Consider the following 18,154-nt stretch of genomic DNA (forward strand, 5'->3'; position numbering starts at 1 on the left):
AGAGAGCAAGCTGGAGCCAGACTGACTGGGCAGGATCTTGGGGTGGAAGAAGTCAACGAGCAAGCATGTGTTTGAGTCTATCTGTTAATTGCATCCATATTCTGAAGAAAGACACAAGACCAGGATGGTTGGATAACTAGGGCCATGACTTTGTTTACATGTTCAAGCAAGGAGATCTGCAGTACTCTTAGCTGTGCAGAAACGATGGCTGAGATGGGAGTCTAGCTCCTACTCTAATGTTAATCTGGACGGTGGAGTCCATCCTCCCTGGACTGCAGTGACTTTAGATGATGAGGGAGGCCCTTCCAACACACCAACTCCCCACTGCCAGCCCGACAGTTTTAGGTGCTTGAGTTAGCTATGTCTTGGAGGAGGTCCTTTCCCCACTTCCAGCCTCCATAGCCCTAAGGAGCTGGTCTTGTGTGGAAATGTAAAAGGAAAGAGAGTACTTTTTATCATATGTGGTGGTCATGTGGGGTGGTAAAAGCTAGGAAATGATATATAATGACCTGGAAAAAAATGTTTAAGATAACTTTTGTTAAAAAAAACAACAGAGGCCTTTTTGTTAGGTATTATAGGTGCGGAACTACCAAAATAAAATAAAAGACTGTGTATGTATGCAACAACAGCAGCAAGGATGCTTCTTGCCCAGAGATGGAAAAAAGAAGTACGGTACTGACCAGAGAAGAGTAGCAGACCAAGCTGATGGAATATGCAGAAATGGCAAGACTGATGGGAAAGATCAGAAACCAGGAAGACCAAGTATTCTTAAAAGACTGGAATAACTTTCTAATATATATGAGAGACCACTGTCAACAGTTGAAATCATTGGCAGTAATACACTGACTCTTGTAGAGTAAAATGAATTTTGGATACTATGATTACAGTACAAGATGCAGGAATAAAATTTAGAAATGGAACCCATGGAGGGAAGGAAGGAAGTCTGAAGTTTGACTGTTATGTTTGTTATGTACAACTTTTATGTAAAAGGAAGGAAGGAAGGAAGGAAGGAAGGAAGGAAGGAAGGAAGGAAGAAGCTGGTCTTGTGAATCCCTCATCATTTTTGAAAAAAATCTATTTCTATTGCATTTGTTTTGTGGTGCATAATGAATGAAAGGAATGGCCACCATCCCATAATTTCATTTGAAACAAATGTGCATGGCCATTCCAATGGGATCTCACTCTCCGATGTCAAATAGAACATCTGTCCTGTTCTCCCTGGGACAACTTTGGATGGAGCTCATATTTCACAGCAAGGAATCCATAGCAATTGAAGGAGGACCAAAATATCAGGAAGGGATGTGGATTAAATACCCCACAATACCATATAAACAAACACTCTCAAATGCAAATCCAAGGAGAGAGATTATATAAACAAATACATTTATCATCAAGTTATTTTTGCAGGTTCAGAATGAACCTAGAAACTTACAGAAAGCATCTATTATATTACTATATTATAATGCCCTTCAGCAAAGCTTCCAGGACAGTTTACAAAAACAAGAAATAAAACATTTTAAAAATACCACAATACCAAGGAGTCCTGAGAGGGCATATAAATGAGCAGGAAGCTGGATAGCTTGAAGTGGAAAAACTGAAATCTATTCCCTTTCCTGTATTTCATTTTTCATTTCTTCAATTTGCGTAGACTAATTTGTTAAATCATTTGTGGGTCTGCTCATTATGTTTATTAATTGGGTATCTTAGAGAGATTGGTTTTGATTGTGGTTCTGTGAGCAGAGTCTGCCAGCCATGGATCACAGCAAAGCCTCTCAACTACCCCCCTTTTTTTTCTTACATAAGATTCATTGAAATGAACAGCTAATATCTGAAGTACTTTAATCAATTCAGCTCCAGAGTACACAAGAGAAGCAAACATTTCTCTCCTTGCGGCTCCTACTGGCTGTAGAGTGAGTCTCCTCCCAAATTCTGCCTGAAGAGAAATTTGATGCCATCGTGGTTGTTCTTCCATGAGTAAAACCTCTCAAGCATTTTGATGAAGGCCAAACATTTTTTAAAGGCTAACAACATTTTTACCACACACCCAAGTCCTCACTGCCTGTTACCTGTTTTGTTACATCACAGCTCTATTTGCACATAACAGTAGGCAACTGAATTAACCATTTTTTTGGCCAAATATTACTGAAATGGTGTTATGAACAAGCTCTAAAGTTTCTGCCCCATTTGCAAGGTAAGACTGCTGGGAGATGCTCCTTGTTAATTTTATGCATGAGTAATGCTGCCACCACCTGTATTTTAGCACCATATTCTGAACACAGGGAAGTTCAGAGCTGGGGTATATTAAAGGCGAGAGGGACAGGCTAATGTCAGCTATCCTCCTTGCAGTCAAGTAGATTTAGGAAGACTGCCCATAGGCACATTACTCAACTACAGCTTTTTCTTGTGTGTGTGCGTAAAATCAATGGGAAAAATACCATATTGGCCCGAATATAAGCCACACCGGAATATAAGCCGCATCTTTAAAATTCAAGGGGGGAAAAAAGTCAGTACCTGAATATAAGCCATTCCCTTCAAATTCTGCAGGCATTCACACCCATTCCATTTTACTGTATGTCTTTTTCACCAGCGATATTGTAAAAGCCTATTTTGGAAGGTCACAAATTTAAGCTGCATTTTAACTTTTCATGGTCGGAATTTGGGGGGAAAGTGAGGCTTATATTCAGGCCAACATGGTTGTAGTTTCAGCAGTATTTTCAAACTAGGTCTTATTTTAGATCCTAAAATCAGTTTCAGGCAAGAGCATAGGATTCATTTGCATGCTAGTGACATGGCTTCTGTTCTGGCAGGAAACAGGCAAAGAACACCAATCAAACCTTCAAAACTAGCTATTGTGTTCCAGGAATGGGAAGAAGGCAATGGAACAATTAGCTAGCACCCTGGGCTTCCTCAATTTTTAGAATGCAGGAATCCCAGACTTAAAAGACATTGCTAAGCCATAGAAATAGCTTTCAGGAGGTGTAAAGGAAAGCTACTCCATCCTGGATTACTGTCAGATAGGTTGAAATTAAAGGGGGAAATATATTTTTGTGCATAAGCCATGGGACACACATGCCAGAGGAAGGTTTAGGGTACTGTGACTTTTTCAGCTGCACTGGACACAAAGCTTTGGGGGCACCACAGGTGGTGCTGAAACTATGAGGAAGAATGGAAGATGAGAGGCGGGTGGGGGCACCAAATTGTGGCATTGTACAGAGTACTGCTGAAATTTGAGACCCCCAAATCTGCCACTGCACATGCTTCCCTTCCTCCAGTTATACCTGATGAAAGAGATTTTGACAGGAAACAGAAAGTTGGGTCTTTGCTGTGTGTGTGTGAAATTCTCCAGTAGCCGCCCCCCCCCCTCAGAAAATTCTCTTCTGAGAAATTGGGGCTCACTCCCTAGTGAATAGAACTCTACTCTTAGTTCATACTAGCAGTGGTTGAGGAAGTAAGCAATGGGCTAAAATAATAGGACAGAGAAGAAAAGGAGTAAACCCATGGCTTCATTCTTCAGTACTGAAACTTCTGGTACCAGGACTCAAGCAGGTGTGAGAGGTGGCATTGATCAACCACTCCTTCCCGCACTTCAGCCAAACATACACCGTAATGACATTCCTAGACAAATTGATTGGCCAGGAGCCCAGGTCTTGTTTTGTAAATGCGTTCCCATTTGAAGGTTCAGATCAATTCCTGCAATCAAGGATGGATTCATTCAATAGTGATAGACTAAAGTAATCAACTTCTCAGCATATGCTACTAGCTTTGGATGCCTGGTCTGATGAATGCTGACCACACAGGTGCAAACATGTTTCTAATATATCTCCATTTTAATTATGAATGAAGTTAAGGCTTTCAAGCCAAGGAAGGATGACTTGCAGAACAGTATTGAATGGTGTGATTTCCCCTGCCAAAGTCTCTCCTGAGGCTCATGGGATGTTTGTGCCAATTGGTCTAAAATTCAGACTCAGAGGAGTGCATATGCTATTTCCCCTATTATCAAACATTGATGTGGCGCCAGTCTACTCCCCTTTCCCAGCTGAGACAAAGGCAGGTTAACCAGGATGGTTAGTGAGCATGCATGTCTGGGTGTGCAACCAAATTTGTATGCTAAAGGAAGAGAGCATATTAAAGAAATGAACTGACAAATGCAAAGGATGTGTGTAGGGAAAAGAGTGTTCCTCCACCTCAGACTTAAATGGCATGGAAGATATGTTCACCACATTCCCTACACAATTAAAGCAATGTTGCTGGCTGTTCCTTTTAGATTGGCGCTTTGTTCCCCCACCCACCCACTCAACCCTCCCAAATTGTTCACCCTCATCATGCTCACACTAAGATGAATCACTGCTGTACACATAACAGGTTGAAATGAAGCAAACAGCTGTTTAATGAAGTTTGCTTTGCAGCATCTGTCACAGAAGCCTCAAAGTAAATGGCAAAATTGGCCTAATGGTTTTGTTTATCACCCATTTTTCAACTGTTTATACCTGTCTTGAAGATAATGAACTAACAACTAGCAACTGGGACTAGGTGGAATGGGAATCCAGCTACAAATGCATTAATTGTGGGGCTAAAACACTGAAAGAATATGCCTTACATCCTTAGACAAAATGAGACAGCTCCACACATTTTTACAGAGACTTGGTCACTTGTGCAACCAAAAAAAACACCCTCCTCTTTTTGTTTTTTAAAGTAACATTCTCCATTGCATTTCTAGATTATAAATGTCAACTTTGGTTTCAGTTAAAGTTAAAGTTCAGGGGAAGACATGAGATGTTTTCTCCTATGGGGCATTTCTCTCATAGGGTATTCTCATATCACTGTGGTGCCAGACCAGTGCCTGGGTGTGATGATAAGATGTATGTGGGCCATTAAACTGAAGCTGAATCCCAAGAAGACGAATGTTATTATGCATTTTGAGTTCTCAGTACTGAGAGATGTTATTGGGAGGGCCATAACCTCATGAAAGGGACACGTCCACAATTGAAGGTACTCCTAGCAGCGGCGTAGCTAGCCGCTCAGGTGCTTGGTGTGGGGACATGTCCATGGGGGCAGGACGATCCACCCATGGGGGTGGGGCAAGCCTCTTCAATGCTTGGAGCCTCTCCATCGCCTCCCCCTCAGCTGTAGGGCGGCTGAGGGAGAGGCATTAGGCAGATGTAAGTCCTGCAGGCACCTAAGTCACCACGTCATTCCTAAAAGGTTTCGTGAGCCCAATTTTTTTAAAAAACCCATTTTGTCACACACACACCCCCTCGGTGAAGGTACCCGGGGCAAACATCACCCCCTCTTCCTCCGCTACTGACTTCTGGATCCAACACTGTAGCTGAAGACTCAGGTGGTTTCAGTGGCTAGGAGTGCCTATTTCTAGCTATGACTGTTTTGCCAGCAGCTGCCACTTTTGGATAGAGATGACTTGGCCACTGTACTCTACACTCTGGTGAATTATTGCAAACCATTCTATATGGAGCTGTGGGGAGAAGAGAGGGCGTGAGTAAGGAGTTCATTCATTTAACACTAAATCATGGCTTGGTGTTTCATCTGAACTAACCAAACCAAGGATAACTGACAAGTGGAAACAGGAATGGAAAGAAGAACTTCTGCCACTATTATTATTATTTATTGTTATTTTTATTTCAATTTATATACCACCCTTTATCAAAAGATCCCAGGGCAGTGAACAACATTAGGAACACATTTTACAGGGTACAATAATAAAATAACATAATAAAAAACATAATGACAGACAGCATAATATTAAAATATTCATAATAACAGCCAGCCCACACACCCACTGCGCTTTAACAGGACATAGATTATTTAATGGCCAAAGGCCTGGTTAAAGAGGAATGTTTTTGCAGGGAATACTGTGAATGCTAAATTACTTGGAGAAAGTTTTCAGTGCTATTGATTCCTGGTGTTCCTGCTACACCTGCATTTTCTTACAAGTGCTCTGACAGTAAGGAATATTATTCTGCACTGAGCCCAATTATGGGCTGCAGGAAAAACCTGCTTATAAAGAGCTTACCATGGGTACTTCAAAATCAGATTGTATTTAAAAATTTACTATGCAAACACTGGAGGGTGGGAAAGTCAATTATTTTCTTCCGAGGACTTGTTTTCTCTGTATTATGCAAAATCCTAATAAATTCTGTTGTAAAGAAGATTTAACCATACATTGAATGGATTGCCAGCTGATGGCCTTTAGGTTATGCAGAAGAAGTGTGATATTCTTGAGTTCCATCAGGGAAAAAGGCAGGGAATAAATAAATATCATCATCATCACAAGGTATTTTTATTCATCAATAGTTCTGAATAAAATATATACCCTTTAAGATCTAACTGGATCCCATTAAGACACTGAAGAATTAGATATATTATTATAAATACTAACGTTATCACATTTCTCCATTTTCATCATACTACTTTAGCCAACTAGTTCATAATTTCTATGCCCTGTTTCCTACTTCTATTGTCTATTCCTCATTCATTTCACTGGATCCCTTCCATCTGCTGCTCTTAGTTTTAAGGCTCCTCCAAATCATCCTTGATTGCTTCATATTAAGTGCTTTGGGAGTGAGCCTAGGCCATCCCTGGCACCCAGCAGGACTGAGAACTGGTACAACCTACATGTGTCTCCTCTACATAGGACCATTCGGCAGACCTTTTTTTTGAGCCACCGTCTCCATGCAGATCACACACACATACAAATGGTGTTTGACTGGGGTATGTGTGTGTGGCGGTTCTAGCTAATGCTCTCCTGCCCATATTTCTTCATCACCTGATGCTTTACCTGAATAGGGCCAATATGTTATTCATTATTTTGGAATGTTGTTTGTTATTCTTAATACACATGCAAAGGGTATAATATTGTTGTTATATGATACTCATCCCCACTCTGCCTCATACAATTCTAATTGCAGAGTGGGGCTGGAAGTAGAATGTCAGAAGAGGAACACCATAATTATTAAACCTCACTACTTTAGAGGTATATAGGGTTTTAGGGGACGGGTAGTACTTCCTGTAGGGGACATGCCATGCTCCTTCTGGGGTAGTTTGTCCACCTTTGGTCCCTACCATACACTCAGCTCTCACCTGTGGCTCCTAGAAACTGTCAGCATGTGGCAGTGGTCACACCCTGGGAGCGGCTTTGACTAGCCAGCTAAACCAGGTGAGCGTAGCCAATGGGTCTCAAAGCATCTGTGAGTTAAGGACTTCCCCCACACATGAAGACAAGTTCTGGCTGACTGAGTGAATGGGTCCAACTGTCAAGATGCTGTAAAGGGAAGTGAGGGCAAGATGGGGCTCATCAATCTGGGAAGGTAGCCCATCTAGGAGAAGGAAAACTCTGATCCTAAATTTCCGCTGCCTTGTGGGATACCTTTGAGAGAAGAAATGGCTAAAGAGTAAACCCTACACAAATCCAGAGTGGAGTCCCTAAGACAGTGGATAGTGTATTGTATGCCTCCTTTTGGCAAAACTTGCAGCCTAGCTGGTGCCAAACATATTGCTTTGCCTTCCTTTGGACCATATCAGTGAGACCAAGAGGGGCGCCTTGTTGTCTGGGCAGCCCAGGACCTCTATACGGACTGCCCAGACTTGCACACTTTGGCGCAGCTAACACGGCGGTTTGACTTCAGCCCTGGAGGCACACTCCATTGTATCTGAAGACAGACAGATGCCAACAACTTCTATAATTTTCCAATTTTCACCCTTCGTATTAGTGCATTTTTTCCCCAGTTGAGATGAATAGATTGTAAAATCTCAGTTAATGTCAGTTGGTATAAATCAGGTATAAATATATTTGGACACAACAAGTGTACCTGGTGTTATGTTCCTGTTCATATGTTGTGAACTTAAAAGTTGACAGAGAACCTTTATTACTGTGTGATGTACTTTACAATGTTCCTGACATATATTCCAGCTTTCTGGATTTATTTTTCAACTGGCCTTCAGATATGGAAGGCAGAGTGATTTAACACCTGTATAGGTTCGTCATCCATGTGACGAAATGAAAAGTATGCCATTTGCAATAAATTTGCATAAAATCATTGCATAACATTTGCATTTAACATTAATGATTCTAAGAATGTATTTGGATGTATGTTTGTTACGTGCATAACCTTAATAAAAATGTATTTGGAAAAAAAAAAAGAATGTCAGGCAAAATGGTCGGGCCTCGCACATGTTCACTTCATCAAATCATGCCTCAGCTCTCATGCTACCTGCTCCTGCTGCTGCATGTTGTAGTCTCCATCATTTGGGGCAAGAGGTTGACAAAGGCTGCTGTAGAGTCTCAGAAGTTGAAGCAGCCCAGGAAAAGAGATGCCAATAATAATGGAGAGCTTGTTTCTTTGAAATTTGACCACAGTCACTATTCTCTTCTGTCTCCTCAACACCTAAGTGTAAATGTAAGTTCAACCCAACAATTTCGGTGGGGAGCAATCCTAAAAAAATCTCAACAACTTCTTTTTTTTAACAAAAAAAAATTATTAGGAGTTTCAATATAACAATTTATCAAAAATACATCATCCTCATTTCCCCCACCCCATTTCCCCCCACCCCTCCCCAAAAATCAAAGAACCCAACCACCCCACAGACTTTCCTCAGCTCCTCTCTCTGGTTTTTCAATGCATGTTATTCTCTGCATGTTATAAAATTGTAAATATCCTTAATTTTTCTCTCTATAAATTGTCAATACAAGATTTGTGAATGTTTATTCAAAGCCTGCCAAGGAGTCCAATTCAGTTTGTTGTTTCTTTAAGTACTTTGTAAAGGGTTCCCATTCTTCTTTAAAGTCACAGTTGTCCTTATCTCTTAATTTGTGTGTCAATTTCCACATAGTCCCACATAGTCCATAAATTTCTCTTGTTCCAGTTCTTTAGTTGGAGTTTCTTCATTCTTCTATCCTTGTGCTATTAAGACTCTTGCCGCCGTTGTCGCATACATGAAAATATTTTTCAGTTTCCTTGGCAGTTTCTACAATCCCTAACAAAAATGTTTCAGGTTTTTTTACAAATGTTAAATGGAACATTTTCTTCAAATCATTATATATCATTTCCCTTTTTTAAAAAACAAAATGCTACAATCCCACCACATATGCTAAAAAGTCCCTTCTTTTTCCTTACATTTCCAACACATATTTGAACCAGTTTTATACATTCTTCGTATCTGCATTGGTGTTATATATACCACCTGTACATCATTTTCATATAATTTTCTTTCAGCAGAGAGCAATCTGTAAATGTTAAATCAATTTTCCACAATCTTTCCCAGTCTTCAAACATTATGTTCTGGCCTATATCTTGTGCCCATTTAATAATAACTGATTTTACCTCTTCGTCTTTTGTTTCCCATTCTAGCAGAATACTATATGCACCTTTCAGCAGCTTCACCTTCCCTTCTACGACTTCTTTTTTGAATCTAGATGTTGTGTAACTAAACCCTTTCTTCTTATTGTCTTTGTATATTTCATGTAATTGCTGACAGTGTAACCAACTCTGAAAATGGTCTTTTATTTCCTCATAATCTCTTCTGTGGGGAACAATCCTTAAAAAAGCTCAACAACTTCATGCATAATCACTTCATCAAATCTTCAAATCTGGCCCTGTTTGAAAAAAGTTTGGACATCACTGCTGTAACTGCATGGAAGGGCTGGAGGGAGCCTCACAACCTCAGGGGTGCATGGCTAAACACCCTTCTGGAATCCATGTTGCAATGACTGTCAAATATCCAACAAATCCTTTGAGCCGTCTGTTCAAAGAGCTGAACACTGCAAAGGGAAGCAGGTTTTTTCTCTCTACGTAACAAGACAGCATCCATTGTGATTATCTCATATTTAGCAAGCAGTTAAAGGTGGATAGAGATATCCCATCTAATGTCTTGTTAGCCAGGGAGAACAGAAACTGAGATAAGCAAATCACTGATCATGTAAATGGTAGCTGGCTCCTTTAGTTTCTCTGCCTCATGCTGTGGCGGTCACCTGTCATCTCATTTACTGCAATCATCTTGCCTCTGGCCATTCCTTATCACACCTCAGTACCCTCACCTCTGTCTGAAACTCAACTGCCAAATTAAATTACTAACTTTTGCCTCTGATATTCCATGTCTAGCTTCTCGTCAGTTACCTACACTAATTCCCCTGTCTCCTTCTACATCCTTGTTGTTACTTTAAAGGCAATCTGTGACATTATCTTGCTCCTGTTATGATTCTTCTAATGTACCTACGTACAATTATTGGTCTTGCAACTCATCTTTTTCCCTCCTTCATTATTGCCCCTTGTGCCTCGAATTTTGTCTCAGAAAAATGAATGTCTGTCACTCCTTTCTTATCTTTTAAATCCCTTATCACAGTCTGCTTCTCTCACAGCCTCTCTTTGAATCTCTACTCTCTACAACTCTGCTTAAATGCATAGGTATGATCTGCAATCAGAAATGCCCCCATAATCTTAACATGTAGTCTTTGTTACTCATCTCCTTAGAGATATGCTTTACATATTATGAGGCAACCACAATACCAAAGTACTCTGCCAGTGTTTGTAAGTGTGTGAACAATGAAAGCCGGAATGTGGAGCTCCTAAGATACAATTCAGCCATTTTAAACTAATCATATGCCATTTCATTGTTTTATATCTGTTTTCATTGACTTGTGAGCCATGTTAGAAGCAGTAATACTGAAGGGTGGTGTACAAATATGCTAAATAAATACATAAATAAATCTCAGTATGCTGCAGCTAGCTGCCACTACCTAGAGTATGCCTCTGAGGTTTGGAAGAAATGCAGGTCCCATCTACAGGTTGTTGTTGTTGTTGTTTTGCAATATTTATTGGTCATCCTAGAATACTTTAAGAGGTGTAAAAATAAAGAAGTAATATAAAAAAGCTTGAAAAGCAGAGACTAGGTATATCTCATAGGGCAAGACAAAGATGGGGGACCTGGGCTACGACTCCCATCATCCCAACCATTGGCCGTGCTGTCTGGAAGGTACTCACCCCAGGATAAGATTAAGGGTTTGCAGTTTGTGGCTCTCAGAAATGACTGGATTACAGCTGCCATCAGCCCTGACCATTGGCCATGAGAACTGGGGAGGAGAGGAGTTGGAATCCATCAATATTGGAGGGCCACAGGTTCCCCATCCTTGCCTTGATGAAGATGTTTAATTTTTGAAAACCTGTACATGTTTATACTATAGTTAACATGGCATGATGCCATCATATAAATGGAAACCTTTAGCACGCAGCTGGAAAAAGAGCAGATAGCTCTCTCACTCAATTCTTGATAGTCCCACTGCCCACGACTAAGTTGAGGTCAGATTACTTCCCCCACCTCCCACCGTTTGTTAAATTGATCATTGTGTCCAAGGGAAGACTTTTAAGTGCAGGAAATAATTGAATTTTACTCTCTGTAGATGCATTTAGCTCAAAGGCTACTTTGCTTATAGAAGATTTTACAAAAATAGCAGCTAGTGACAGGGCATATGACAATGTCTGAAGTATAACCTTCTAGTCAGACTAGCTGTCACTGTGTTCTTTTGTTCCCTTTCTTGCTGACATTTCAATGCATGCTGAACACCACCTACATCCAGTACTTTCTTTAAAGTCACAAAGGGGCAAAGTCTGCCTTTCCGCACACAATAAAACTCACAATGGCTTCAATGATTGCGTGGTGGCCTCATAGAGCAAAATGTAGCCATATGCCTTCATGCGGGGAATTCAACAATATTTTGTCGTTGATGGAAGACATCATTTCACTATAAAAAAAAGATTAACACATTTTTTTCATTGAGTTAGTGCAGTTCAAATACGGTAATTAAGCATCTCTCACACAAGAAAAAAAAATTGTCTAGAAAGCTAACAAAGCTATAAATATAAGGCCCAAACTCACCTGGCTATCACTTAACACACAAGTGGGGAATCTAAGTCCTGATGGCTGAATGTTTCTGTATCTAGCCCTCAGGACTCTCCCCTGGTTATCAACAAGCTACAGATTTCTTCCCAGGCTACAGCCCTCACCACCTTGTCCCATTTAGTCTGCACCATACACTTCTGCCATGCCTCATCTTCCTCTCCTTTCTCCAAAAGCTCCAAATGTAAGTCACAGAGAAGTTGCTGCCTCTCCTCAGTCACTTTGGTTGCCCTTTTCTGGAAATTTCCATCTCTACAATATCCTTTCTGAGATGAGTCTTCCCAGTTTTAGCCAAAGCATGCCTTCCCCCTGTAGGTTTCCAAAGATGGTGGGGGTAAAAGTAGAGTGTAGTGTTGTTCCATCACTATGAAGAAGGCACATAACTCTGTGGCCTCTGATTTCTCACTTCTGTTTGAGACAGGACCGGGAAATGCCTTCACCGCAGATATGACAGACCAGCATGGTGCTCCCTAAATTACATAGCTGCCAAGAACACAAGCACCTTGAACTGTGTCTGGAATATAATAGGAAGCCAATGCAGCCAAACAGGAAGGGGCGGAGAACCATCAATGAAGTTGATTCCAATTAGTGGGTGAAGTGCAGTATTATGTGGTGGCTGAAGCTTCTGAGCCATCTTCACAAAGACAAGCCTTATAGTTAACATGAACATTGATCCGAGTACCACAAGAAAGATAGTTCACAACTCAGCTATTATTTATTATTATTATTATATTTCTGTACTGCCCTTCATCCGAGGATCATGGGGCAGTTCGCTATATTACAAGGTGTGACGCACCTTGTTTACTTGAAAGCCAAATAGGCATGACGTTTCTCCCAATTTTCTGAGGGGAAGAGTTCTGCAAATTTTATACCTCCAAGTCTCTTACTGGAGCTTCCATGTTACATGAGCCATGCAGGCAGAGGGGGAGTTGGATCTGCAGGACCCCCTCTAAACATGTGGATTGAGATGCTGTCTTCTTCTACAGAGTGCCTGCTTCTCTCCTGATAGATCATAAAACTTCTTTGTGACATATTGTGCCTAGCACAGTGCTGGTGCTAAACAGCAGGACTAGTGTGGGTGCAATTAGGCACCCAAAGTGCTGTAGTTTGTTTTACTAGTTATGTTTTACAACCATTGGCTGGCTTCATACATCTCTTCCTCTGTTCCCATGAATGGATTTGATACTTATGTTTAAAAATATAGTTGAAGAAGAAGAGAGACATGAGCAGCTGGTAGGGGAAATTATTCTAATCTACATGAATTTCCACTTTAATTTAAAACACACCACTGAAAATCAAATTGAATACATATTGCTTGTATATATATTTTTTCCTGCCGAGAAACTAACTGTGTTCTTGAAAAAAAATATTTATTGGTGCATTTCTCTTTATAAGCCCATTGTATAACATGATATTGTAACTCTGAGAATACTTTTTCAGAGGAAAGTGTGAAATATCCATACAGTTTCACGCTGTATATCATGAATGTAATTAACTTGGCCAAATCTGTTATTGTGTAGTTTAAATGAATTACAGTTAATAAATGCAGTGTAATCAGAATATCAATAATCTTCACCATTAAAAGCAAAGTGCAAAAATCTATACTGTTTTAGTCTGTAGCATTTGCTTTTGTTTGTATTCCAGGAAAGTGAAATGGAAAGTGCTTGCATGACAGCATAAAAGGGTGGAAAATGAATTCACTGGTGGCAGTAGTAAAGACTTCAGGCTTTCTGGCTCGCAGGAATATTGATGCACAGAAGACTGTTCAAGTGTTCTCTGTGTGTATTATTTTTTTTTAATAAAAATGGCTCCTAGCTAATTTAAGGGGTACAGCAGCAGGGACTTCATCCTGGCCTCCTCAGCCATCATGACAGCTCAATATTATTCTGTCCTTGCAAATTCAGTTGACATCTCAAAAGCCTTGGAGGCTATTCACGTCTTTCAATAGATGATACCACCAAACAAAGCTGATGTCAAATACTGTGTGTGTTAAGGAACTGCTACTATGAGTAAGTCAGAAAATTCAAACACCCGTTAGACGACTTTAAAAAAACACACAGGTTTAAGGGTGGAAATGCAAATACTGAAACAACAGTGAAATGCATTGTAAATGGCTATCTGTTTATATTCTTAACACTAGTATAAGCTTTGAGGCTAGAAATATGAGGGCTGGCAAATAACATCCCATGGGCTGTCATTTCCACAAAAAGCCACCAGTTAGATTCATAGGAATTGAAGGGAGTAAGGTGATGCTACCATACATTCCAGCGTCCCTAATTTCATGGCACTGCTCTCATTTGCCAGTTTCTCTCACAGGTAAATAATTGCCTCCATAATGTCCCCCTTTTGTGAGCAACAGTGCAAGTGAATCAGTCCCCATATAGTTTAGGTGTAATCTGCCCGAAGATTAAAGCCTATTGGGAAATGATCTATAATGAAATTAAGAAAGTCCTTAAGTGGACTTTTCCTAAGAAACCTGAGGCTTTTCTCCTGGGCATGGTTGGCCAATTGGTGTCAAAGAAGGACAGGACAGCAAGAATTCTTCTGGCAAAGTATTGGAAGATGCAAGAACTACCTACTCTGGAAGAATGGCAGACAAAGGTGACAGACTTCATGGGACTAGCAGAGATGACCGGCAGAATCCGAGATCAGGGGAAAGAGACAGTGGAAGAGGACTGGAAGAAGTTTAAACTATATCTTAAAAACTGTTGTAAAATTGAGGAGTGCTGAGATGTCAAGGGGTAAGAAGTAGAGAAATACAGCTGTAATTATTAAGTTTAAAGAAATTTAATGAAAGGGAATCAATAGATAAACTGATCAAAGGGTTGCTAAAGAACTTTGGAATAAGGATGCAGCGAAAGGGAGGTATGGGGAAGTCGGTATATGTTTAATGTTGTGTATGTTTTTGTTTTGTAATGTGTTTGTCTTTTACTATGTGTTTGAAAAATCAATTAAAAAATTTATTAAAAAAAAAACTGAACTGAAGGGTTCAGCCAGCCTGCTTATATAGAGCTCCACTACAACGCAACAGTAACCACTTTCTGTAACTATCCGATCACACACTTTCAATCCCTTATTTGCATATGTGAACCTGAGTGAAAACTATCTACAGTATCCCCCTGCTGGCCCAAGGTGAAAACTTCAGTACATAACAAGGGCCATGCAGGTGGGGCTACATTGCTCACCTGTCTTTCAAACACTTTGCGTGACTGCCGGTTACCAAGAGGGAGAGGAAAAGGGGCAAGGCAGCTGGAAGGTTGGCAAGGCGTAGGCACAGCATTGGATTGGCTCCACTGCTGTGCCCACACAGTGCTAAGTTCCCGCTGACTTGCCTCTCTGCTCTCTGTGACTGGCAATGATGGGCAGCATCTGGAAGATGGGGGAACAATGCAGCCCCACCCACTGGCCGCTACTAGTAGTACTGCGATTTCACAAAGCGAGGAGAAGGAGGATCCTGATAAAGGGTGTAGCCGGGACTGGCACACACCAGGGAAATCAGGGATGGGGGAGGAAGTACTCACAGAGTGACTGAGAATGGTGGAGGAGATAGGGACCAATGCACAGGAACCAGATCAGATCTCCCTGAATACAGTGGGCGTTGAGGTGTAGGGGCAGTGGGAGGAGGCTGAGGCTGAGGCTGGCAAGGACCCACAGCCCAGCTTCCTAGCTAAGCTGACCAGGTGGGGCTTGTTAGCTTTGCAAGAAGGTGTGTGATTCCTCAGCTGGATCAGGCTTGAAACAGGTGAGGGTGACATGCCTCTGTTGGAAATTCAAGCCCTTCTCATGAGAAGCTGGCAGCAGTTCAGGCACCCGGCTTGATTTCCTGTTGACCTCCCTGGCTGCATTTCCCCAGCAGACGCAGGCAAGGTCTCGATCGACGATTCTTCTCAAACGTGAGAAGAACACACCCCTCTTTCCTGCCTCCCCCCCCCCCCAGGCAGGGGAAAGAGATAGACAGAAACATATTTACATGCTTTTATTTCTGTCTTTGCAGCGTTACAAAAAACATGACTGCTCTCTCCATACTCCAGCAGTGTTGTGACAAACACTTCCTGTACTTCCTAGTACAGCTCATATTACACTCTGAGGTAATTCCGGTGCTGCGCACTGTGAGATGACTGCCCCTCTGTTCCCACAGCAGTCCCAACATTCCCATCATGTTTTCTTTTCAAGCTAGTACTTTGCAGCTGCATTGCTTCATTATTGTAACAGCGTCATCGAGCCCAGGTGCTGCCATCAGCATGCAAGGTAGAGAGGGGCAGCAGAGCTGAGGTGCGGTGTCTGCTTAGCTGCCCATGCTGATGGACCTTGACTTGACTGCTCCTGCACCTCTATGGGACTATGCTTCAGGCTTGACTGTCTCCTGACTGCTGGACTTCAGACTTAGCTACCTGCATTGACCCTGGACTGTATTTCCTGACCTTTGGATTTTGGACTTTGCTTGTGTGGATTGGCCCTGGGACTTTGAACTTTGGATCTGGCATACTGACTTGCTGCAAAGGTAGTGCCCAGTTTAAAATACTTTTCTTTATCTCCTATCTGTCCGTCCCACTTAAAACTGTTGTTGTCCTCTTCTACCTGTAGTCTGACTGAAGGCTGTTCTACCTGGGAATGGATTTCAACCTTAGTTAAGAGGAAGTTATGGCAGTACTAAGCCAGAAATTTATTCTGCATTATTTTTTTTTAGCCATTCTGTGTTAATTGGAAAAGGAATTGCATTTGAAAATTAGGGGAGAAAAAGAGTCAATGAAATTCTCATGGGTGAGACACAATGTTTTTGTTGTGCTTATGTTACTTTTGAGATTTGCAAGTGTCCTTCCAGGCATTTTGCAATCATCCTCTCTAGCGGTTTGCAGTATGCATCCCTCCCAGGTGTCTGTTCCTAAAAAGCCCATGGCCTCCTCAGTGATGCTTTATAAGTGCAGAAAGTCAGGGAAGTTGTCTATAATACACCTAGCAGATGTTCATTGTTATTTTTAAAATATATTTTTTCTTTAAAAGGTTGTGTGTTTTTTTAATAATGTCTTCGGCTCCAAATAAAATCAATGAGTGCATTGTCTCAGGTGCTTGGTAGCCAGTCTCACCAGCGTGCTGGCCTTAGGGAAGTCATCATGAGAACTCGTTTCCTGGGGCTTTTTTAGATCAGGAAGTGTGGGCAGCTTGGGAGGCTGCAGGGCACTAGAGAAATATGCAATGGAAAGGGGAAACACACACACACACACACACCCCACTCCTGCCCACCTTGCAATGATAAGCTCAATCTCACCCAACCAAATTTACAAAAATAAAATAAAATCTAAAGCCTATTAGAAATAAACCAGAGAAAAAGAAGCCTATTCTGTTGAGGAAGAAAACTTTCCAGAAATTGGAGGACACCGTTTCAGCGCAGAACTAAAAAGAAACTGTTATTTAATTATTAAGCAAAATGGCTTTCAATGGCAGACATTCACCTTCAGCTAAAATTAACGTTATTTTGACACATAAGAACCTAAGCAACAGGGATGCGTCCCCAGGGTTTTCATTCAGTAGAAAAGCCAGGGCTGCAGGAGCTTGCCATATGGCAAGCCTGAATATACAAATTCTAAAACATTACAAAATACAGCTATTTCCTCAGGAAAAAAAGGGAGATGCATATGTGGTCCCTAAATCCCCACATCAATTATCCTGTTTGTTCATTGCCATTAGCAAGTATTGCATATTGTGTAATTTCCATTTTAATCTATGTGCTGTAGGTTAGTTACTGCAGCATATATGAAAGATTGATAACGAGAAGCTTGCTAATGCAGATATTACTGTTAATGTTACCATCTTCCGTTTTGAGTCTTTTTTCAATCAATTTGCAACATGCAATGCAAACAAAATTTCATGCAAATTCAGATACCTAATTTAAAAATTCAACTTAACCAATGTTACTGTTTGCAGGAACCTTTTGCTACTCTGGCCTAAAACGTGCCATCAGTATTAAATCTAATACATATTGAATTTCAAATACATGTCGTTTGCAGAATAAGGCCACACAGTCTTGGCCAAAGCATCTTAAGTAAAAATTAGAACCTTTTGCACAAGAGGTGATCGGTATCTGAATTTAATTGCAAATGTTAAAAATGCGTTTATTCTGAAAAGATATGGCCTATTAGACCAACAAACATATTTCAGATGATGGACTAAAGATGAAAGCTGCATATCCCTTCTGCATATAAAAGAAAGGTAGTATACATAGATCTTACTTTTTTGAAGCCCCCCCCCCCAA

Source organism: Podarcis melisellensis (genome assembly GCF_964234715.1).
Source record: "Podarcis melisellensis genome assembly, chromosome: 3".
In the NCBI taxonomy this organism is placed as follows: domain Eukaryota; kingdom Metazoa; phylum Chordata; class Lepidosauria; order Squamata; family Lacertidae; genus Podarcis; species Podarcis melisellensis.